Source organism: Pelodiscus sinensis, chromosome Z (genome assembly GCF_052426305.1).
Source record: "Pelodiscus sinensis isolate ZL-2025 chromosome Z, ASM5242630v1, whole genome shotgun sequence".
NCBI classification, from domain to species: domain Eukaryota; kingdom Metazoa; phylum Chordata; order Testudines; family Trionychidae; genus Pelodiscus; species Pelodiscus sinensis.
Genome location: NC_143085.1, coordinates 29344032 through 29368180, shown reverse-complemented (window position 1 = coordinate 29368180; position 24149 = coordinate 29344032). Strand labels below are relative to the sequence as shown.

The 24149-nt window shown below is 42.2% G+C and overlaps 1 protein-coding gene across 10 annotated transcripts in view; it reads right to left on the bottom strand.

Annotated features, from left to right (window-relative positions):
- PITPNM2 (phosphatidylinositol transfer protein membrane associated 2) overlaps positions 1-24060 on the bottom strand; it is a 264295-nt gene extending 240235 nt beyond the window's left edge. For 7 of the 10 annotated variants that reach the window (XM_075898562.2, XM_075898568.2, XM_075898566.2 and 4 more), the window contains exons 1-2: positions 23888-24025; positions 1433-1532 (exon numbers count right to left, since the gene is read on the bottom strand). The gene's annotated coding sequence lies outside the window, so the exon portion shown is untranslated. Of the gene's footprint in view, positions 1-1432; positions 1533-1822; positions 4178-5215; positions 8419-23887 lie in introns of those variants that run through there. The other 3 variants (XM_075898565.2, XM_006113724.5, XM_006113725.5) reach the window with 3 other exon arrangements.
- Between the last annotated feature and the right edge of the window lie 89 nt (positions 24061-24149).

The window sequence follows — 24149 nt, the reverse complement described above, 5'->3', positions numbered from 1 at the left end:
ACAAACCTTCTGCAGAGTGAGGAACGGTAACCATGCCAGGACCTTGGCCCCACAGACTTTATGGGGAATATCAGGAGGAGATGCTCCAAGGTGAATCCTGATGAATTACTTGGGCTCACTGTCCCTCTCGGGTGTTACACTAATATAATACTAAGGGTAACACATAGCCCTTCACCTTCACTCACTTCTGTTTACGGCACCAAATGCTAGTTCAAGGCCCGATTATGCTTTCCTTCACAACTATGAACATTCAGAATAACTACATTGCCCAGGGAAAGCAACTTGTATGCCTCAGCCTTGATACTCTCCCAGCCATACTTGTCCATCCTGTGCTTGCAGCTGCTTCCGAACTGAAGGTAAGCAGTCTTGAATTTTAGTCTACTACAGCAGAATACAAGGTTGCAGCACTCAGACATCATTCCAAAGGAAAATACTGACTGGGAAACACGGACATTTTGGGACTATATGTTAATGGAGTTCAGGTGAAATGGAATAACAGAAGTGGGAAAATACAACAGATCCAAACAGCACTTAGAAATAGTCAAAAAAGTATGCTGAGGTCACACCTACTTTCAAGCTGGGGAATGCCTGTTTATTTGCTAGTACCATAGGGAATTTTAGAAATATGAGTCAGGACTGAAAAATTAACGTGAAGGACATTTAATAAATATCACTAAATATTTAAAATAAACATTAAAGGAACACTTTATGTTTATACTTCAAATGTATCATGCCATTACAAAAAAAAATATCCTGACACCTTCAATTATTCCAAAAGAAAAAACCCTCCAACTTCTTACCATTTTACTGTTTTGGGGAGGAAAGAAAGGGGGGGGAGGGAGGGAATTGCATTTTTGTCAGCTTGGAAAATGAACATGAGCTGGTCAATTTCTATTTGCTTTCTGGATTAGATGCACTAGAACAATACTACAGTACCAAACATTGCCCGGTTTAAATTAAAAACAAAATGCTTACATTCACTGATTTTTCTTAAAGGAAAATGATTAATATATTTATATGATTTTTTTTTCAGTATATACAGTCCAAATTTGGAAGCGTCCATTTAATGAATCCACTTTACAAAATTCAGAGAGCTCTTTTTCACAGAGCAGAAACAAAAGCACACTTACACTCAACAAAACTTTTAGTCAAAAAGAGAATTATAACCAGAAAACACACACATTAATTCAGCACAAGACAATCTACTCCAGAGAGTCCTAGGCATGGAGTCTAACCCTCCCAAAGGTTACCAAGACAGCTACTCTTTGAACTTCTGCTATATAGCCCTTCCTCTGAGCACCTGCCAAAGGGGAACCTGAACTGGGGTTAACCCTTTGCTCCCCAGAAATAGCTGCCATTCTCTATAGTAGTGTATGAATTATTCTTTTTAATATAAAGAGAAATATATTTCAGTGGAACTGTGAGAACATACCTTACATATGAAATCTCTCTTGATGCTTCTGAATTCAGGAGGGAGTCAATGCAGCAGTGCTGACATACAATGTCACTGTTGGTCAACATATGTCAACATCCTAGAGAAAATACAGAACAATGTACTTAATAACCATGCCGCTGGGAAATTAACAGCAAGAGTGAAGTTATGCCATGCTAATAACTCCTGTACAAACAACATGAAGCTATAACCTTTTATAATTGTACATCATATTTCTCTGCAGACATCCCTCCACTATGTTAGAAATTCAATAAGTGATAGTAGGCGGTAACAAGCACCTTAGGGATTTCAGCTCATTCCAAGCCATGAGTCATTGTAATCTCTAACTCATGGAAATTTAAAATAAGAAAAAAAAAATATTGTACTGACCACTATCATGTGCTTTCTTCGCATAAGATAATCATAATCCTCCATGCAAGGTTACCAATTCATGCAGGATGCCGAATGATGTAAGTGAACAGATATTTAGTATAGATGTTGCTGAAGAAGAAATTCACGTTGCAGCAACCTAGTAAACAGTTCCCCTGAGATGAGGCAGGACCCTTCGCTTTAGGAGTGGGAAGAGAGACAGAAATGCCTTTATAGAAGCTCTTCACTTCCACAGGCAAGGGAGGAGTAAAAACAAGCAGCACCGCCCAATACCACTAGAGAGAGATGATTCTTTTTCTCACCTACTGCAAAAGAAACAGCACTGTAAGGGGAGAGGGTTGCGCTACCAGGGAAAGTGAGAGTTTTAGCATCTCAAACCATGTAGATGTCAGCTCTCCTCCTGTACTAGGGCAGAGATAGAGAATTTATGAGACACAGCCCCTTCTAGCTCTGTGCCTCAGACTATATGGGCAATCCTGGCCCTTCAGGCTGCCTGTGCTAAGAGAGTGGAGAGACGTCTACAAAGAAAATAATAGAACAATTATATCCTAAGTAGCTTGTGCAGTTTGCTTAATTATGGCAAGTGGCTATTACCTTTTTAAAGAGATTCCTTTGGTTGGCTCTCAGCATTACTTTTAACTACTGCAGATCATTTTTAATGCACATTTTAGAGTGCCTGATCAGTACATCAGGTCTCTCACACAAAACCCTCCCCAGTCCCTCCAAGCCTCACTCCACTGGCTTCTTACCCCTTCCCACACTAATGTCAAGTTTACTCTATGTCTCTTCAAAGCCTTTCAAACCCACACCTTTGCTCAGGGACACCTTCTTTTGTCCCTTTCTCCCAGAAGCAGCCAGCACAGACCCTGTCAAAAGCTCCCAGCAGCAGACAGTCCAGACAGGTGCTGGAATACAGAAATGACTCCAGGCATCTGTCTTTGCCAGAAGGTTCACAGCCAACAGGAGCACATCCTCAGAGGTGGGTGTGGCCATGAGATGGTTATCTAGGCTTCTCAAGGGAGTGTGATGCACCAATTCAGGGCAGCCCCATGATGGCCCCCTATCAACTGGTCTCCTATTAAAGATACCTTACAGCACCTGACCCTCCAAGAGAGCAATGGAAATATTGTCTCTTTGAGATTGAGAGGTATCCACCCACTACTCTTTCCCGCACTGGAGTATTGTGCCAGGCTGGCCCCCAGTCATTATAAGCAGGTCCTGTCCTGGACACTAAGACCCTGTGTTACACAGCAGGAAAAAAACATTTCATGGCAATGCAAGAGTTTTCCCAACATACATGCTTGCAGCAGAGATATGTGGTTGCCAATACACACACCCCTTTTCCCAAAGACTCCTTAGGTCAAGCATAAAGTAGAACTATCTTAAAAAGTGCTACCTTGGAAAACGCGCCTACTAGAACCGACCCCACACGGCACATCATCTTTATTACTGGAACATAGATTACAAGCCAGAAGTGGAATCACTACACTGTGCACTACTTAGCTGACCTGCCAAGGTTAATAGGCTTGTGATTTAAACCTTATCAAAATAAATTTTAATTGCAGTTTGCTCTTTTATTTTCATACAAACTATTTAACATGCTTGCATGGGTCAGAGTCACACTGGAGAAAGAGCAAGCATGAGCAATGTTTCAGGCCCATTAGTCTCACAGCCCTCACAGAGAGCAAACAGCTAGACAGCTTAAAATATATTTTTTCCTCAAATGCCTATTAACATCATCTGTCGATTCACAGCTCAGCCGGTCGCATGGAGCCCAAACACCACTTCTGCTCTTCCAGCACAGATAAAAATGCTACAGCAGTTTGACAGCAAGTTATTTAACCCATATAAAAACCTTTAGTAATGTGACTACTATTAATGGATGCAATTTGGCTTAGAAATTGAGCTGCAACTCTGGTAACACGGCAGAGTAGTCAGATAACAGGACCAGTAGTCAGGCAGTCCTAAATGCTAACCCTAGTGCCTAAAGAAAATCTCTATTGATAGATTTCAGCTCCAGGCTTGCAAGAATCTGATAAGAGACACAAGTTAAGAGGAATTACCTCCTACCCTCATTGGTGAGGCTTGACTGAAATTAAAGTGATTCAAATAGCAAACAGGAAACCTTGATTTAAATATTAATTTTGTTTTGTATTTGTATATTGTCCAAAAGAAAGGTTTGTTTTTCTTGGCTGTCATGATCATTTAAATATGTTGATTTGCAATGCAAATATGGCATTTAAACCAAACACTGGTACTTTTTTGCTAATCAAATTTACACTATATCTACATACATCTATTTAAGGATATATCTTACTTAAATACATTTGTTCAGATTCTTAATGTATACATTTTTATCATGTTAAAAATGTGTTATTCACCATTTTCTATTTACATGATAAGATGGTAATTATTTTACTTGTGATTTCTTTCACACTTACATTAGAATGAAAATTTGAATTACATTAAAAATACACAAAAGCAGTATTGAAAACTTATTTTTATGAGTTAAATAAAACTACCTTAAATGTGCTACATACATAAAAACATTTATCAAATTATGCCTTGCATTTTAAACTAATGTATTTATTAAACTAAGGAAGTATCATCTAAAGTTAATGAACTGACTAGCTCGTTTCTGGTCATCATGGGTCAGATTTTCAAAAGCTTTACGTTCCCGAAACAGATTAGGTGCCTAACCCCCACAGGAGACATTTTTTGAAAATTGTATTAGGTGCCTAACTGCTTAAGTACCATTGAAAATCTGGTACCATATCCTTCATATTTTTAGAATTAGTAGACTTCATTCTCTCCATCCTAGTTTTTTTATTCATAGATTGGATGAGGAAAATGAGCATTCCTGCTTTTTAAACTCCCTAACAGTTCTTTAAATTAACTAGTTCAAATCAAGAAGATATTCTCTCTGAATCTGTCAATTATAATGAAACCAAAAGACTTTAAGGTAAAAACTTTTTTGCATAACAAAAACACAGTATTTATACTGCAAAACTGTAAATACCAGAATTCCCTCCATCATAAAGACTGAAAATAACAAAGATACTTATTTAACACAGTACAAAACGTTGTGACATAGCTTGAATTTACCTCAAAAGTTAAGATTTTTCCACCTTATCTTGTATATAATTTTAAAAGCAGCCCCTTTATTTAAATTTTGGAAAAAAATGAATTAATTAGTTTATTATATGACTTTTAGGCCTTTACATAGGGTGTCATAATTTCATTTTTTATTTTAAATAGGCTTATTTTTAAAAAGATAAACAGTATTTAATTTAAAATTTTTAAAAAATCCTAATCCTTCAATAAGAAAATGTTGTAACTTAATATAATAATAAATTGACTTTTATTCACCATATGTTCATTAAAAAGACATACCATGATAATATTGGCTCTAAATTTTTTCTTTCTGCAATCCTGAAGCCTTTAGTGGAGTTGCACCAGAGGCACGCTTGGACCAAGGTAGCTCACGTGACAAAAAGAAGGAAATTTTAATGCATGATAGCATATTTACTGACCACCAATAAGGAGCCTGATTCTGAATGGTACTAATCAATCCCAATTTTCTCAGACTTCCATGGGAGTGGAAGTTCCTCAGAATCTCTTAAGACAGACAGACAGACACACACACACTAAATTCAAAAGCATCATGTAACTGCAAAAAAGCCGATCAAAGCAGCAATAGCTATAAGTAGACAGATTCATATGTAAATATATTTTGCAGTTAAAATGAGGTGCCACCCAGCAGGTGGTGAGTTGCTCATTTTTAGCAAAAATGTTGAAAACTCAGCACTACACTAATAGAATTGGCATTTATCTTGCCATGGAAGCAGACTAATTATAACATTCTTTTGGCTGGCTTCTGAAGGCCAGTCTACTTAACTGATACGTTGTGCTTCAGCTCTTAGTTGTTCCCCCTCAGAGATAACATAAATGTCACACACAAGTATTTTTTACTGGGGAATGGGTGGCATTCTCACCCTAAACAGAACAAATACAACAGGGTATAGTTGAGGTCCTCAAGCTTTCCAGACTACTGTATCCCTTTCAGATGTCAGATTTGTCTTGCATGCCCCAAAGTTTCACCTCACTTAAAAAAAATTAGCCAAAAAAATATGAGAGAGGCACAGCACACTATTACTGAAAACTTGCTAACTTTCTTGTTTTTACTAGATAATTATAAAATACATTGATTGAAATATAAACACTGTACTTACATTTCAGTCTATAGTATACACAGTAGTATAAGCAAGTCAGTGTCTGCATCAAATTTCAGTTTGTACCAACTTTGCTAGTGTTTTTTATGAAGCCTGTTGTAAAACTAGACCAATATCTAGATGAGTTAATGTACCCCCTAGAAGACCTCTTCATACACCTGCTTGAGAGTCACTGAAGTATACCATGGGCCAAATATTTATTTGGGTTATGGTAGCACTTACAGTCCCAAGCCAATATCAGGGCTCCACATAGTACAGACTTGGGATGTTAAATATCGGTTAATTGAATAGTCTAGTAACCTTATGAATTCGTATCAATTAGTTGACTATTCTGTAGCTCCCAGGAGCAGGGCTGGCAGCCAGCGCGCTCCGACCCCAATCCCAAGGAGCCCCGTGCCACTGGTGCCAGGCGGGAGCTGGTCTGCAAGGGGGGCAGTTTAAAAATCAGCTCTCATTGGGTACTAGATGCCTGTTGCCCAACACTGCTGCCTTGGAGTGGCAGCAGCTCTTATATGGGTGAGGGCTGAGCTCCCAGGCCTGCTGCAAGCCAGAACAGAGCTGGGCTGCTGGCCAGCCTGCTAAAAAATGTACTGGCAAGGGGCAAGGAGAGAAACGCGTGTAGTCTATAGCAATAACCTATACACTTTTGCTTATCGGTTAATCAACTACACTATTACAACCTTAGTACAGACACACAGCAAGAGACACAGTTCCTGCTTCAAGAAGCTGATAACCTAAACAGAGAAGACAAAGGGTAGGAGGGGAAACAGAATGGAGAGAGGAAGTGACTTGCCATTGTCAGGCAGCAGATAAGTGGCACAGCCTGGAACTTAACCAAAGACTCCCAAAGAGCCTGGAACATAACCAGCATAACCAAAATTCCCATTCTGGTGCCCTATGCAAAACACTACACTGAATTCCCAGGTTGGTCCCCACCTGGCATTTGGCTTTATCATTAGTTGAAACAAACCACAATACATCCTTGACCCTATGCTTAGCTATTCCTAGGGTTTCAATGCAGAAGACTCAGTGTTCCAGATCCTAGTTCCCTGTGCCTAAAAGAGCGACAAGGAGTCCTGTTGCAGATCCAGACTAACACGGCTACCCTACTGATACTTGTGTCTTCAAGGTCATTTTTACGTTCCTTTTAACCCAACAGAACTAACAAACCACACCTGCTATAATCAGTCAGCAGCTTTAGGCAGGGATCTAACCTGTGATAACCAGGTGGATCAAAAAAAGAGCACTGATGCACTGCTCTGAGAAAGGAATAGGGAGAGTGGAAGAAAGATCCTTCTTCTGTTTCTGCATAGCTGTACAAGTGGACACAGTGCAATTTTCCATGAGTAACGAAGCACTGAAATAGTTCCAACCAGTGCAATTGTTATATCCTAGCCTAATGATTTTGTACAATCTATAGTAATAATGTTAGATCCTCCCAGAGATCAGCTGCTGCCTAATATTGTACATGCATAATTTGAAAGTGACATCTGATTGGCCATTCACAATAGCGGCCTAGCCTGAAGTGAAAGGGTTTTCCCCTGTCTTATCAGACTTTTAACAGGTCCTAATGGCAGAGGTAAAAATAAACAGGTGCACCCTGGTGCGCAGCTCTGGCAACAGCTGGCTGAGCTCCAGCAAAAGCCAGTAGGGAGCTATTTAAAAGCTGGCAGGCACCCAACTTTGTGATAGGACAGTGTGTCAGAAATTTTAAAGTTACTTTCACTGCTGCCTATTGGTGCCATACCTGCCTGTAATTAGTTAAAGCTGCTGTCAGCACTTTGGCTTTTTGTTTAAAAAAGGAATAATTAAATCCCCAACCAAAAAGCACCCAGGATTCAGACAAGACAGGCAACAGAACATGCTGGGGAACAGGTGCAGTTTATAATAAGAAAGCTAAATCTGGCAATTTACAAATAAATAATATGAAGTGAACACAAAGGGATGGTCTCAGCTCTTCTCTCCCCAATGTCAGTTGCATCTGGATTCTTTACCATGCTGCTACAGTTCCACTCTTTAAGGAACAGAGAGATGCTTCTGGTTTCACACACAAAGGGCCTGAACCAGGAGCACATATTTCCAGGCTTGAGGAAAATACCAGGTCTGGGAGACTCAAGGCTGATCCATCCAAAGGAAAGGATGTGAAATTGCTCAAGGCCTAAAAGTGAAACAGGGATGGGATGTAGAATGATAAAACAGATCGGGGAAGGGAGGAAGAGTAAACCTAGTCAAGTGCCTCACTTCTCTGCAAGGCAATCCCACACAGTATGTCTATACTTGCACCCTCTTTCTAGAGAGGGATGCAAATGTAGACATTCAAAATTGCAAATGAAGCCGGGATTTAAATATTCTATATTTGCCTCATGGCGCTATTTCAAAATAGCGCTGTTTCAAAAAAAGAAACACTGTGTAGATACAGTTATTTTGAAAGAAAACTCTTCTTCAGAAATAACTCTTATTCCTCCTTTGAGGTTTACCAGTTATTTCGAAAGAAGGGTTTTCTTTCGAAATAACAGCATCTACACAGCGTTTCTTTTTTCAAAATAGCGCTACTTTGAAATAGCGCCATAATGCAAATATTCAAATGAAGCGCAGGATATTTAAATCCCAACCTCATTTGCAATTTTGAATGTCTACATTTGCATCCCTCTCTTGAAAGGGGGTGCAAGTGTAGATATACCCATATGCTGGACCTCTTCACCCAACTACAGCTATGGAGCCCAAGTGAGTTACGGCATACCTGGGGATGAAGTAACACCCTGTGTATTGCCCTCAGAGAGTGTGCTCCCCATGATAAATCTGTTTACCCAATTAGGAGGAGGTGTAATTATTCAGGCTTCCTCCTCACCCAGGCAGAGATCTTCACCCTAATATCTTCACATGGGTTTTCCCCATCACTTTGTTTGGGGAAGGAAGCAGCTGTGTGGGATGAGCTCTCTCGTTGGCTAAGCTCCAGGACAGCCAGAGATGTCACCCAAGGACAGTTCTTTGGGCTGTACAATGCCTGCAATGATGCTCAACATGCATGTGGCATTTTCATTTTCAAAGCTCCTTGCAAACAGTAACCACCAGTTCAGTACCCAGGCAAGGTAGGCACATGGTTATCCTATTTTGCTGAGGGGAAAATGGAGGCCAAAAAATTAGCAATGGGCCCAAGGTCAGTGATGGAGTTTGTCAGATCAGGGATCAGAACCACCTTCCCCCTCAGGCCTGGTGATCTCATTATCATAGAATCACAGAACTGGAAGGGACCTCAAGAGGCCATCAAGTCCAGACCCTTGCCCTCACCACAGGACCAAGAACCATCTAGACCTGTGTTTCTCAACCTTTTTTTAATAAAGTACCCCTTTTTCAAAAAAAAAATTATAAGTACCCCAAGTACCCACAGTTTTCAGACACAAAATTTTTTTCTACCATTGCAACACATTTGTTTAAACAACTTAATTGTAGCTGGACGAGCAATAACATTTTTGGGTATAAAAAAGTACAAAAATAATAAAACGCTGTAAAACTTAACTGAAATTTGGAAAAAACTTAATTTTTGTTTTGTGTTGAGTACCCCCCAGACTTCTCTCAAGTACCCCGAAGGGTACTCGTACCACTGGTTGAGAAACATTCATCTAGACCGTCCCTGACAAATGTCTGTCTAACCTGCTCTTAAATATCTCCAGTGATGAAGATTCCACAACCCTCCTAAGCAATTTGTTCCAGTTTTTAACCACCCTGACAGTTTGGAAGTTTTTTCTAACTTCAGGGTGGTTAAATACTGGAATAAATAAATAAATTACAGCAGGAAGAATTTGTATTTAATATTATGAGAGCCTGCTGTATACTGCAGCCAGTCAGTCTGTTCAGAACCCCAACTTCCAAAATAAACAATGGCCTTTGCCGCAGAAGCCATGCAACTAAGAACAATAGCAACTGCTCCACACAGGCCTGGTAAGAAGGTTAGTTAAGAGTCTTAGGCCCTAGACAGGATCTACCACAGCTGTCTGTCTAACGCTAGTTTAGGAACTATCACAAAAGGGTGGAAAAAATCCTCTCAAGAGGGAGCATCCTCAATAGAGGTTGCAGACTCAAATTCTTAAAGGGTTTACATGAGCTAAGCAATTCAGGAAGCTGCTTTCTGCTGGATGAGGGCTCAGTATTCTTATTGAGGGAACCTTATGTTTTATGCATGAAAACGTTATCACCCCTAGTATACATTTCTAAAAGACCTGCTCTAGCTGCTATATGCAGTTTCTTTGCAAGGAGGCTTTTTATTTATTTAAAATTTATTTTAATCTGCTGATTTTTTAGCTATTTTATGACCACTCTCTCTAGCTGTATATGTTTAAAACAATGAACTCCTCGACAGCTCCAGCCCCTGCTTGTTTCTATACATCTGTGGCAATTAAAGCAGAAGTGGTAACTACTGCACAATATTTCAGCTGAAATGAGAACTCTAAAAAAAAGAAAACCCCCATAACCACATTTGATCAAGACATGACAAAGAGGAAATAAAAACTGCCTGGCTTTAAATAACATGCTAAGATGAAGAAGGCTTTTCCATCATATTCTACAAATGGATTTTATACTCCCATAGAGATGAAACCCACACTCCACAATAAGAATCAGGCTTTCACCTTTATTCCCTGTTTTATCAGAGCTCATCTGCTGATCACTCATGAGCTCCATGGAATAGCACTTCACATTTCAGTGTCAACACAGAAGTGCCATGGTAATGATCGAAAATATTTACATATTGCCTCACTGATCGGTTCTTTTGACCATCTGGCTAGTCTGCATTTTAAAAAGGCTTTCAAAATACTGTACATATTATTTTTTAGTGGATTCTTGCACACTTAGGTCCAGCTACAGCACCACACGAGTCCATCCCTGCTGCAATTCTTAATCCTAAATATTAAAAAAATTGAACATTTACAAATTTCATCCCAATTTTAGCTGAAATAATAATTTACTTATTTACTTCACTGAAAAAGGGTGTCCAACTACCAGAATGAATTAATGTGCCCTCTTAGCAACAATGTCTCATTTTTAATGAGGCAAATTGTTTCATCTTTTTGACAACTGAGTGAAATGAAAACATGTCATCTAAGTTTGGCACAACTTGCTCACTTTCATTATTTTACACATTAAGAAATATTTTATAAAAAGGTTTTTTTCAAGCTGCAAGAGCTTGTAGGCAGCTCAAGAAAACTGGGCCCCAATGTTGCTATTTGTATATCAATAGCATCTCATCTAAAGGCACCCCCTGAAATGTAAGTCTCTTTGTACAAACACCTGAGACACATAAGAGCTCACAATCTAAACAAACAAGACAGACAAAAAGTCTCAGAGAGGTAACCACCTTATACAGTGTGATGATCTTTTGTGGGTAGGACCCACTTATCAGATGACCTTTTTATCTCATGCATCATCAAGATATTTTTAAAGACACAGAAAGGAAGCATTTGCTCTCATTTTGCAGTTGGGGGATGGGAGCACAGAGAAATCAAAAATTAAAACCTAAAAGTAAAATAAAGGCTACTGTCCTGAGACACAATAACTTTCTATTTGCTATGACTGAGGGAAGTCAGCTTTCCAGCATATTGTACAATGCTTCGGATTTCCTTTCCCTCGTTGCCCCTATATTTCCTTAGACCAGTGGTCTCCAATCTTTTTGCACCTAAGATCACTTTTTAAATCTCAGGGCAAGCCAAGATCTACCCCATCCCTTCCCCAAGACCTCACTCTTTCCTTGAGGCCCTGCCCTCACCATTCCCCTCATCTCCATCATTTGCTGTCCCAAGCCCTTATTTACTCTTACTGGGTTGAGACAGGAGGTGCGGGCTCTGGGGTGGGAATGAGGGATTTGGGTGTGGGAAGGGTAAGAGGTGCAAGCTCTGGGAGGGAATTTGGGTGCAGGAGGAGATGCTGGCTTGGGGAGGGAGCTCCAGGCTGGAAAGTGTTGGGATCAGGTGGAGGGTTGGGGTTCTGAGCATGCTGCAATGTGGATGTGAGAGTGCAGGAATTTGGGTTGGGGAAATGAGGGGCTCAGGGCATTGGGGGTTGGGTGTATGATGGGCTCGAGACACAAGTTTGCAGTATGCGGATGGTGCAGGAGAGTTGTGGTGGAAGACTGGGGATGTAAGGGGGCAGGAGTTAGGGGATGTGAGGAGCTCAGGGCAGAGGGTTCAGATGTATGAGGGGCTCAGGGCTGGCCTCTATGTAGGGTACAGGAGTGTTATGATTCAGCGGCCAGATGGGGGCTTGGCTCCAATTGGGGGCTTGTTGGCCAGGCTTCATTTAAAATAAAATATTATTTCCAGTGTCAGCATTGTCTTTATTATGGGAGGGATCGAGAACCTGTTTTGGGTCAGAATCACTGACTCACAGAAAAATCAGTCGGGGACCACACAAGTGAGATGCAAAAAACGACCCTTCCAAAACTCCCCAAGCCTCACTAATGTGGCCCCAATTGAAACACCTCACTCCCCAGGTACTCCAGCCCCATGGGGGGAGGGTAAGGTAGGTAGGACTGAGGATCAAGGCCTCAAGCCAGATTAACACTTCTGGGGTTCCAAAGTTAGTGGAATGTGTGGGGACCCTCTACGCTCTGAGGTGGAGCCAAAAATGAGGGATCCAATGCATAGGACAGGTCTGCCAGTGAGTGGGATAGGGATGGAAGTGCAGAATCTGAGTGGAAAGTAGGGTACAGGAGCAAGTTGGGGGTAGGCGTCTGGCCAGAAGAGAGGGGGCAGGAGCGGGGTGCTGGTGGGGTTTGGCCGGGGGAGGGGCCAAGGCACTGGTGAAGGTCTGGCCAGGGGGAGTAGGAGCAGTTCAGCTGGTACCAGGGGTCTCCAGGAACGAGGATCTCTGGGGCAGGATCTGCAGGCAGCATTGGAAGAAGCATACATGTGGCTTTTTAAAGAAATCCAGCTGCTCCGGGTTCTGCGCCGCCATCTTAAACTGCCTCCTGGCGAGCACAGGGAAGGAAGTGAAGACAAGAAAGCACACGTGCTGTTGTGAGCAGGGGAAGAGCGCGCGCTTTCTTCTTCCTTCCTTCCCTGTGCTATCTGCCTTCCTTCCTGCAGCGTGTGGGGGGAAGAGGCGGGGGAGAAGACGTTCTGAGTCTGTGCGCCAGATCTCAGGAAGCATGCTTTTCAGGAATATGCGCTGCTCCTCCCCTCCCCACAATAGCATGCACTCTTCCTGAGAGGCTGGCTCTGTCACAGAGCCGCAGGACCTCCCCCTCATGCCACAGGAAGCCGGAGCTAGCTCCACTTTTACGGGAGGCTGTACTGCCAATGTGGGCTCCTTGTTGGGGGTGGAGGGAACAACAAGGGGTCTGAGAACACTGCCTCGCAATTGACTGGCTGTACCCGCAGTCAATTGCGATTGACTGGTTGGTGACCACAGCCTTAGATCCTGTATTAGACACGCAAGAGATGTTGAACTTGTGTTTTTCAGGCAGGGTTAGCAGTGATCTCAGCTACATTTCTTCCCTCTCCCAGATATAGTAGTAGCAGATAGCAACAATTTAGGAGTCAGTCCAGCTAGCCTTCAGTCACCAAAAGTGACTAAAGTAGGAACAATATCAGACCTTAGGAAGCTGGCTTTAAATTGGAATTATCCCTGAAAACAAACAGCTTTGGTAGGATTTGCATCAGAGTTTTAATCATATAAAAAGCTGAATGTTTTGCTACTTAAATCTTTGCTAAAAAAGCTTTAAATATTTACTCCACTCATAGCCAGTCAGATTAACATGCGATGGCTGAATAACAGGTTGCCAATTCAGCGACTTGATTCTGGAAAAAAAGCATCTCACACATCCCCTTTCTATCCCAAGTTTGTGGTTTAACTTCAGTCTGTTATTCAGGTATGTGATTCTACTGTACAACTTTCAGTAGTCTTATGTGCAACGTTAACATCTGCCTTACAGATACTACAGTAAAGGGTGTAGAATAAGAACCTGATTACAGTACATTGAGAAATAAATGAACAGACCTAGGTCATGGCTCCTTTTGACACAAAGTTTTAAAGAGTTTAAATCATTTATGGTAGGTTTCATGAAGGATTTCATAACAGTATAACCAAGTTATGCACAAAATGTTAATTATAAATCTACTACAAGACCTCTTTCAAGTACTTAGTAGAAATACTAAAATGCTGTTCTCTGAAAAGCAGCTATAAAACTGACACGATGGGGTTTCAAGATTATTCTCTGGTTGACTCCAGCTAGGTCAGTTTACAACCCAGGAGAAGTATTTTCTAATTGCTGCTGCTGCACACTCAACTTGAGATCTAAAAGCCAAGATCCACCTCAGATCATCAGCAGTAAAAAAACTGCTAACACCACTTACATGAAAACGTTATTGATAATGCATAAGATAAAAAAGAATCCTGACCTTTCAGCTCTACGGTGCTAGCAAGGAGTCAAAAAAGAGTATTGTCACTAATGCAATCAGGTATGGCTCAAAGACAAGCAGGTACTGGTAGAAACATGCTTTTTTTTTTTCTTTTTCTTTTTCTTTTTTTCATACAGCCACATTGCTCACTATAAAAAACCATTGACTCTTGCAATTTTAATATTATTCCTGTAAAGCATGTGTTAGGATTTGTAACCCCATTTTGAAAATCAGAAACTCTCCATAGCTTTTCTCTGAAAAAGAACCCGCAACACAGAACAACTCCAGTGCCTTACATAGGGCACATTCTGCTCTCAGAGTTACATGTCAGCAGCTCTACCGAAATCAATAGGGTTACATGTTTGTAACTGAGGGAAGGACTTGGAATGCTTGCGGAAAGGAATGCCTTGACTGCAAGAGAGGTAAGCACAAGTTCTGGCATGATCGTCTTTTGAAATAAACTACTGCTCCTAACAATGGGCCATATCATCCTCTAATGCAGAGAAAGCAGCACAAGGAAGCTGATTCCACGGGAAACTTTACCTTGAAGAAATCTCCTCCTGTGACTGTTCACTATGGAGAGACAGGGTTCCCCCTCCATAAACGTCCAGGCATCCAGACATCTATGCTGAACACAGAGCCCAATGCTTCTATTCCCATGGACTCTCCCGTGACAGCTGCCAGAAACTCCCCTCCAGAGCATATCATATCATGCTGCGTAAGATGATGCTGGTGGTATTAATGTTATTTTATGCAAGAGAATCTCCATGGGGATGGAGGAAGAGGGATATGCCCTCACCAGTCATGGAGCTCAAACCCTTTGACATGCCTACAGAAGAAGCTTCCATAGGGTCAAGGGGAAGGAGAAGCATGTAACAGAATTAATGAATCTCTGTGGTGAAGTCCATTGAGTATGGCACTTACCTCAGAATGGGAAGCAATGTTCAAAACATATTGAGCAGTTTTCCTTACAGCACGGTTAAAGATCAGCCCCCCTAATTTAATGCAGCTTTTTCTTCTCCAAGCAGTAATGATGCATTGCCAGTTCCCTGGTTCAAATATTATCATTATATCAGTCTCTGGCCAAGGAGCCTGTCAAACCAAGCTAGCAAAGTATGCAGAGTTAAAAACTCACCCTGTAAACAAACAAAATGACAAAATATACGTGAAGCTAGAACAGAGGCTTGCTACATAAGAGCTGCAGTGGAAAGGTTAATGCTTCAATTAGATTTGTTCTAATATGTATTTCTACCTGGCAGTTGTTGTGTGTTAAATAAATTCTGTCATTGAAAAGCCTATTTAGGGGAGTTTACAGAAGAGATGGTGCGCTTTAAGTGTCATTCTAGCTTCACAAAATAGCTAGAGCATATCATAGCCATGCTAAATGCTTATGTGGGTACCATTTTTTTAAGTATTACTTTATAATAGATGCAATTAAAAACTACACAAGAGTTTACTTTCTCTGTGATAGCTAAATTTGCTGCACTATTTCAAAGTCTAAGAAGGAGAAAAACAGCAGTAGATTCAAATACAGTCTTAACATCATTGTAAATGTGGCATTTAACACATACATACTTCTCTGAAACAACCCACACAGCATAGTGCCTGTTGTGCTGTTCATATGGGACAACAAAATGCACAGGATTGAGGCCCAAATGCGCGATCTGCCAGAAATGCTCAACAGTTGCTGCCTCTATAGGAGGGAACAGGAGCCAGAGATGGGGGGTGCCAATGTGGGGGGAGTCAGTGTGCAGGGAGAGCGGGGAGCCAGACAGGGCGGGTTACCACGAACAGGGGCTGCTGGACTCAGCATGAGCTGGGACAGAGCAGTCATTCAACATGCTTCCTTTTCCTAAAAAGGGGCTTCTTAAATTACCTAGAACTACTGAATTTAAAATAATGCAACAGAAATTCCCATTTAGAAGAAAAAATAAAAATACAATTTATTAAAGTCCAAACTTACAGTAATTTTTTGTAAGCAGATGTAGCCCCTAAGCATAAACTCACATAGAAGGGCAGGCATGCTATTCTTTACTTCTGAGATGGCGACAGTCCTGCCAGCTTTCCCAAGAAGTAAATTAACCCACTGACTTCAACTCCAAAACAGCAGTCAAGATTGTGACTCATTGAACCAGCCCTAAATCAGGTTCCTGGTGACTAACTAATTCAAGCCACATTGGGTAAGCTTAACAGAAGTTACCCAGAGCTGTACTATAAAGACTACAATCCTCCCATATCCTTTTAAAGCACTTAATAGAATTAAATCCTCATGATACCTCCAAAATCTTGCAAGGACCTGACTCTTCCCATACATCTTAGGATAATGAGGCCCTTCTAGTGGTTCTCTACAGTGAAGTGCTTAGGTGTGCCAAGGTCTTCCATATGGTTGTACTGTTACATATGTCCACTTTCTAAGCAGGGCATTGCACTGTTGGAAAAGATGCCTTGCAAGGACATAGTAGTATGGGTTAAATCAGATAATATGCTTGAACTAGTAGCTAAGGATTAGTTATGTAAGCAGCAGTAATCCAAACAAATTATACTCAGCTTTCCTATCCATGAAATTAATTGCACTCACTATGACAAAATTAAAAACTTTAAACCATTAACTCTTTATTATCTTTTATAACCTCTCCTGATGTACAAGAATGCTGGGATGCGCCTTTCTAGATTGCTATGGCACACCATTTAGGACATTAACCAATTCTCTGTCCTTTTCTTCTACGGTCACTAGGCTTATAAATTGGCTATAAAAATTCACTTTGAGCAGGAATCTGATGTAGATGATCTCAATTATGGAGCTAAACTGCTAAGTCACTCAGTGGGGGGGGGGGGAGAGATAGCAATGAGTCATTGCTTATATTATTCAAGGTCTCTCTCCAAGCTGCCTAAGTGCTGTTCCTTCCCTGTGGACATAACAGTTATAAAGTCTCCTCCTGTTAGTACTCTCAAGACACTGAGCACAGCTATCTAAATACTGTACAAGGCCAAATGGAATTTCTGTAACTCTTCCAAAACTACCCAGGATACCTGACTCTTTCCCTCTCCCTCCTCCGCTCCCCCACTTCTTCCATCTTCCTCTCTGGGTGAAATCTGTCATTGTGCAGATCACAAGGATTCCAAACCATTTAATTCTGTAGCTCTTTGTGCCCTGCAGAATGGAAAGGTTTTACTTCTGGCCACCGGAAGCCAAAATCATTCACGATAAGACCCAGTGTATTTTCACACTATTTACCAGTTCTCTCAGTGTAACTCACTGAAGAGCCACTATTCAGATAAATGCACATATTAACCTCAGTGCCCATGTTACTGATAAGTAGACATTTCAGGAGTCCTCTGCACTGTCTATTGGGTAAAACTCCTATTGACTTTCAAAGGAGCAAAGCAAGGCTGATGCTGAATGTATTGAAAATCCCACTTACATTATTAAAATTGAAATAATTTTAACAAAAATTACTGTTTGCTGTTTATGTTGTTTGTATACAACTAGCACCATACTTAACTTAGACCAGTGGTCCCCAATGCAGTGCCCGTGGGCACCATGGCGTCCACCAGGCCATTTATGTGCGCTCACGGAACTATCTGGGCTGGCCCCACCCCCGAGCATGTGACACATGCCGGTGCCCGCCCCAGGCGCATGGGCAGCCCCTGCCCCGGGGTCACAGCATGTGCCAGTGCCAACCCCGGCGGCACAGCGCGGCACATGCCGGTACCGGGCCCGGGCAGCCCCTGCCTGGGGTCACAGCACATGCCGGTGCTGCCCACAGGCGCACGGCGCATGCATGGCCCCACCCCATGAGCGGCCCTGCCCCCGGACATGCGGCACGTGAGCAGCCCCACCCCGGCACGTGAGCAGCCCCACCAAAAGGTTGGGGACCACTGACTTAGACACTGAACCTAGACTCGTCAGATACAATTTCAGATTCTCCTGCCCTCATGCAATGTTGTTGCACTTGAATTCCCAACACTGCCTGGGAAAAGTTATAAACAAATGCAAATTTTATTTTATTTTATTCACTCCAGCTCCCTGCCCAGTTTTATGACTATATTTCTATTCATGTTGGGATTTTCAAAATACTTGTTTACAAAAGCTAAAATCTGGGATGGAAAAACACTTTTACTAATTTTTGTTTTTTAATTAGAAACAATGATTGAACTCCTCTACAGCTTTCAAATTTAGAAAAGGAAAATTATTTTTAGTCATAAGAGAAATTAGAGAAAATGCATAGCTTAGGCCAGAATCATCCATGCTAAGACCTGGGTCTTTTTCAAATAAGAACTATGCATTTTGGATAGAAAACTTAAAACGAAGAACTAATACCTCTCCACAAGCTGAAGATACTTCTGCAAAGGAGGGGGAGGTTAAAAAGAAAAATGAGAGGTTAAGAAATATCTCCCTCTGGATTGTACTGGTCCTAGAACAAATCATTGCATTCTCACAAATTCACAGTAATAGTCATGCTAGATTCCGAAAAAAAAAACCCAGCTACCACACTGTACTATAAAGAGCATCTCTTGAATCAGGTCCTCCCATACTGCTTAAGTGTCACATACATGTTAACAAACTGCTAAGTAGCTATAAGATTATGTCAATATAACTATAAATAAGGCAGATTTTTTTTTTTTTACTAGAGTCTGTAAATTGCACCAAATATCTCTCTGGGACCAGTTCAGTGGGCCTTTTTAAAAAATGAGACTACAGGCAGTCCCCGGGTTACATGGATCCGACTTACATCGGATCCCTACTTACAAACGGGGTGAGGCAACCTCGCACTAGCTGCTTCCCCCCAGCAGACCAGGGAGACGCGAAGCTAGCGACCCCCCCCCCCAGCAGACCAGGGAGACGCGGAGCGGCTTTTTTCAGCAGACACCTCAGTTTGAGAATAAAGGACTGAGGGAAGTGAGGTGTGGGAGAATAAAACTGAGCTCTGGAGAAATGTTTGGCTAGAGTTTCCCCTACAATATGTACCAGTTCCGACTTACATACAAATTCAACTTAAGAACAAACCTACAGTCCCTATCTTGTATGTAACCTGGGGACTGCCTGTATATGGAATATGTGATTCTATTTGAGAGAGAAACTCTCAGAAACAATACAGATTTCACATTAAAAAGACAAATCAACAACATTTTTAAATACAAAAACATCCCCCAGTCACTTGCAATTTTTTAGCATTTCTCAAGAGGTTAAAACACAGTCTTTCTAAATTGGTTGTTGTTAACTAAAATTAGCAATCGCATATAACTCCCACATACCAGATGGCAAATCACAATAAACGTTTGAGCTGTTCAATGCACAACACTTGAAGACATTCAAGCTGTCCAAAGAAAATCCAAAATAACGCAGATATTATATCAGAAATTATTGTTTTGGTGAAAGATGCCCATTAAATTAACTATAATCCAAAAATCATTCAGAAGTCTTCATTCAGCTCTCAGTAACTCAAAGTCATTAGAATTACTCCAGTGCAAAAATTACTGTAAATAAGAGATTTAGAATCAAAGTGTATTAAGACTGAACAATCCACCCCTACTCAGCAAAACAATTTAGTATGTGCTTAATTTCCAATGGATTAAGTGAGACATAGGTAGGCACATGCATAAAATGTTTTATTCAACTGGATTCCAACAACTAGCTCAAAGCCTAATGAAATCAACAAAAAGGCTCCCACTAATGTCAACTGGCTTTGGATCAGGTCCTAAATTAGGCAACATTTTCTCAAACACACACCTCAACATAATTTATCCAGTTTTTATGTTCCAAGTTACTTAAAAAAATTAATTATACCAGGTAGATGTTTATTTACATAATTCTTGTTTCTTGAACACAGATGCAAAAAAGCTATATTAAAAAGATGAACAGCTGCTACCATATGCTGTTTAAAATGCCACAAAAAGCATCTAATGGCCACAAAGGAAATAGTAAGGAAATTTAACATTTTAGTCATGCAGATGTCCTAGAATACTTTCATTAAGGTGGTATCAATTGTACTTTCATTAAAAGTTAGCTATAGAAACTAAAATAAAATGAATGCATATTCACATCTTAAGACTGTGCTCTATCGAATGTAAGACACATTTCAAGCCAGATTTTTAAACCCAAAGTCTCAATCATTAGCTTACATCGCTTTTTCTGGCTTTGTCTACACTTAAAACTTTATAAAGCTTAGTCACATCAGCACTTTAGCACAGCAGCATGGTCACAGCAGGAGCACTCAGAGAGACCTCTCACAGCGATCTAAGTAAACCACCTTCGCAAGGGGAATAGCTAATTGCATTGTGAGCGCAGCTCCGAAAGCACTGTAGCCCAGTTTACATTGACACTTTAAGCACTGTAACTTGCTGCACTGGGAGTGTGGTGTGTTTTTTCACACTCCTGAGCCAGAAAGCTGCAGCATAGTAAAGTGCCAGTGAGATCTTTGAGATGCTATCATGATCAGAACATATCAACAGTATTGTAGAATAGCAAGAGGGGACTGGTCTGCAGTCATTCTTCTGTAATGCTCAGCTATTCACTTCGTATTTCATTCTGAGGTTTCTCAGATACCCAGCAACTCAAGGACAAGCCGGTGAACTGTTCAACCATTAAAATAACTAGCCATACATATCTATTGAATACTTCAGGCACAAGATCTGTGAAAGGACAGAATGGTGCATTTCCCAAAGCGGCAGTCTGCTATTCAAGAGTGGAAAAAAATCACTTAGAAGCTAGTGTTATGTTTTGTAACACAATCAATCTTCTTCTATTACTGAGGAGCACAAACAAGACACAGCAGAAATAAACATGATAAAAATATTGCAGAGGATCAAAGATGTTGGGTGGAAATTGCGCTATTAGCAATTAAGGAAGGAGGAATTTTATGAACCCACATTACCCTAATATGAAATCAAGTCAGTGCATATTAATTACTAAGCCTGGGTGCTTACAAAGACTGCACAGTCCTACTGACTTTAATAGGACTATTCACATACTTGGAGTGGAGCACATGCATACATTCTGTTACAAGATCAAGACTCTACAGAGATGGAAGCAGCGAACAGGATCTTTTTTTTAATGTAGCTATTATATATGTATAATGTTAACATTAAAAAGTCATGAAAAAGCCAAAGTAGAATGAAATAAAATCAGTCCATCTACAGGAGGCAGCATGAGTCTCTGGAGAGGGCACTGAACTAGGAGACTAGAGAACTGAGTACTATTCCCAAGTCTGCCATGGATGTGGGGCATAATCTTGAACAAGTCAGTTCTCTTCGGTCTTCCCATCTATGGATAGTAATGCCTTAGCCTCTTTTGTGAGCAATGGATAAACAATACTCTAAAGCAGGGTAAGGCAAAATGAGACCTGGGGCCTAGACTGCCTAACACTTTGACCCTGCCCAGGAACTGCATCTCGCCTCTTTCTATTTATATCCTGCTGCCTGTGCTACTCAATTTGCAGGTGGTAGCTCAGGCAGAAGGATCCTATTTAAATGGCTCAGGAAGGGGCTGGAGCCACAAGCCCTTTAAATAGCGGAAGCAACCTGGGTGGCTGCCAGGCAACGCAGTAACAGCAGAGACGGAGCCATGAGCCCTTTTATATGTTTTTAATTCAAAACCTCTGGCCTTAGACAGCTTCGGTGGTAGGCTAGACCCCAACCATGCCCCTTCCATCCCATGCTACGCTTCCCCTGAGGTGGAGCAAGTCCATGACCACATACCAAAATTCATTATGTGCTCTCCCCCCCCAAGGAAATTTATTGCCCACCCCTGCTCTAATGCATTGTTATTGATGAGAACTCGCCAATACTAGAAATTCATTCCTCATAATCCTTGTAAGGTATAGAGAAACAGCCAGCATTGCTCTTTCGAGCCCTTTTGCAAATTGTTGCATAGAGGGAATTTCCCTCTCCTTCCATGTAGAGGCTCCAACAGCCAAATAACTAGATAACCATGTCCCTGAAGGAAAAGCTCCTTCCACCTCCCTTCCCAGAGGGGAAGTCAAGTCAGATTGCAGAGGGAATGGTTTAGAAGAAAACTGCTTAAATTACAGAAAGGATGATTTTAGGTTAGATGTTAGGAAAAACTTATGGAGCACCTATCGAGTTTATGGAACACTGGAACTCCTTTGGAGTTTATGTATTCTTTTGTCATTGAAGGTTTTTAAAGAAGGCTAAACAAACAAGTGCCAGAAAGATATAGATAATACATATTTCATACAATATTTCATACACATCAAGTACATGAACTACCTGAAAACTTCCATTTGCTCGTTTGAATGAAGAGACAAGTATGCCTGCTACCTTGTATTTACAAACACAAACATCTCCTCAGATAATATATTCAAATTCAAGGCTAAAAATGAAGAGGAAAACCACTGTACACAAGTTGCCTGCATATAAGAAAAAATATCTCTATTATGAATTATTTGAGATCATGAAATGTTCATCCTTTCTGTAAAACCATGTTGTTATTGCTGCAGCACTTAAATTTGTTTAACAGTCAACCTTCCTACCATGCCGCCTCATTTGCATAGAAAACTTTTGAGAGCAAAACACCCTATGCGGGGGGTGGGGGGGGCTTAACACAGAATAGTTCTAGCAATGCTCAGTCGGAAACAGCAAGCGACTTGTATTATGGTTACAGCTTGCTTTTGTGCATTTACAGCACAGCCCCTTGTGTTGCTAACGATAGCACCAGAAGAAATCCATTTTAGAAAGGCTGTCAATGCAAATAAAACAATGTTCCGTCTCCAGGACAGAACCGTACGTGCGTCAAGTACATTTTTAAAAGAAACAACCTCCCTCCCGTCTCTCTGAAAGGTTTATTTGTAGCAATAACAACAAGCCGAGACTTGGATCTGTGGGCACAGAAGTCACCATTAGTGCCTGTGCAGCAGGCTGAAAAGGTGGTTTCTTAGCAACACATGGGGTAAGAAGCTCCCGCACCCACTATTTGGTCAGGCTAATAAAACAGAACTGACCAGCTGGAGAAAGAGAAGTAAATCGTATCCTCCCTCTCCCAAACAGCTGGTGAAAGTCGCGCCCTGCAGGGACCCACACTAAAGCCCGTGCAACTGAGTGGAGGGAGGGACACTCTTGTCCCCAACCCCGGGATTGGGTTTGGGACTGGCGCCTGGAGGACACACGCTATTTCCCCCTGGGGGCCATGCACAGCTGGGGGCCTATCTAGCCACCTGCTGCCCCCTCTGCCCGACTCCCCCCCCCCCCGTCCCGTGGTCCCGCTGGGGGGGATGAGCCTACAACGCCCCGTGGGGACCCAGCCCCGAGCTGCGCCACACGCCCCTCAGCCAGCCCGGCCCCCGCGCCCCCCGGGGCCGGCCGCCCCGTCCGGCTCCCGCGGCCTAGGCCAGCCCCCGCGCCTCCCCCGGTGCCCCCTGCAGCCGGGATGGGGGCCCCGCGCGCAGCAGCGCCCGCCCTCAGGGCGGCTTCTTCCCGCCACGCACCGGCTGCGGCGGTCCCCGGCTACCAGGGCGCGCTGCCGACCTGCCCGCCTCCCGCGCGCATAATCCCGGCGAGGGCGCGCAGGGCAGCGGCGGCTGCCGGTCTCCTCAGCGCCGCTGGCCAGCGGGAAGCCGCCGCCGCCGCGATCCCCGGGCTCCTGGCGCGGCCGCCTCGCGGGGCTCCTGCAGCGCCTGTGGGGGGGGGCGGCGGCGCGCCCCGGCTCTCCCCCTGCCCCGCAGCAGCGACGGCGACCCGGCCGGCAGC